Genomic DNA, 1,339 nt, shown 5'->3' with positions numbered 1-1,339 from the left:
TGATTGGCTCTTTCTCCCTCATATGAGCTCAGATTGATGAATCATTCTCACCCTTGCGATCAGGAAGACAAGATCTACGCTCTGGTCCTAGTTCGAAAGCATTTTGATCACTTTGATTTTTGAGCTTCCATAAGCCCTCTTTGTCCTTTGTTTTTCCCTAGAGCCACTTGGATCATCTCTAGACCATTACCTAATAACTAGTGCTTGTATCAGGTGCCCCCAAACTCAGAAGAAAAGTTATCTTGCATGCAGACACAAGTCACTTCAACTCCATTACCAAAGGTAAATGAATAAGCTTGAGAAAAAGATTGTCAATTATGCCATGGCTCTACAAGTGTTTTGTCGCACACATACCGTTCACTGTTAGACAACCAAAGGAATTGTCCCACCTATGGTAGATGAGGATCCCAAACACACCCGAAAAGGTGGAGAGAAAGGTATCACCTCTCAGAATAATCGAACAGAGTAAGTTTTGAGCTAGGAATGAATATAGGGGGAGCAGTTCGCATTGTACTTTATGGGGAGGGTTTGGAATCGCCCCCCCCCCCCCGCCCAACCACCTCTTGACCTCTAATGTTGCATTGCCCAACACCCTCGATTGGGGGATTAGCCCATGGTATTGTAATTTCCATGGTAAAGTAGGGGTGAGTCTCCATGGTTAAGAATATTGTTACATGTTATTTAAAATGTATATATGTTTAACTCATATTATTATTATTATTATTATTATTATTCATAATAACGATCATAATAATTTAAAATGAAGTTATAAATTAGTTAATTTTTATGATTTTTTAATATATGTAATGTGAGATGTATCATAGGGTAAGTGTATTGATTCTTTTCATAAATTGATGCCTATCGATGTTTACCAACCATTTAATTTATATAACTGTGCTAGTTACCTAATGGGAACCACTTACTAAATTATTTTTCATAGAATCCTAATAGGGTTTTAATAAATTGAAATTATTTCGGTGACAATCACATTAGAATTTTTGTGTTTATGTGTTTCGAACCATCCAATGTGGTTCATCAGACTAAGATGAACCACATTGAATGGTTTGAAACACGTAGACACACAAATTCTAATGTGATTGTTACCAAAAGAATTTCAATCTACAAAATATGGACCACATAAGTCTGAATTCAGAAATTACAACCTTGCAAGGAAGGGTTTTAATCATAAGAGAGGTTTAAATCATTTTATTCATTTTTTATATTTCACAGTGACATTGCTTATTAGTTTTCACATGGTGAATGATGTTCGAAAAAAGTAAAATTGAATTGAATTTATTGATAAACACCTATTCATCATTGGATATTTGAAGGTGGACTA

Source organism: Pinus tabuliformis, chromosome 3_2 (genome assembly GCF_031772625.1).
Source record: "Pinus tabuliformis cultivar Carrire ecotype Pingquan chromosome 3_2, CPIR1, whole genome shotgun sequence".
Taxonomy (NCBI): domain Eukaryota; kingdom Viridiplantae; phylum Streptophyta; class Pinopsida; order Pinales; family Pinaceae; genus Pinus; species Pinus tabuliformis.
This window is presented reverse-complemented; position numbering follows the sequence as displayed.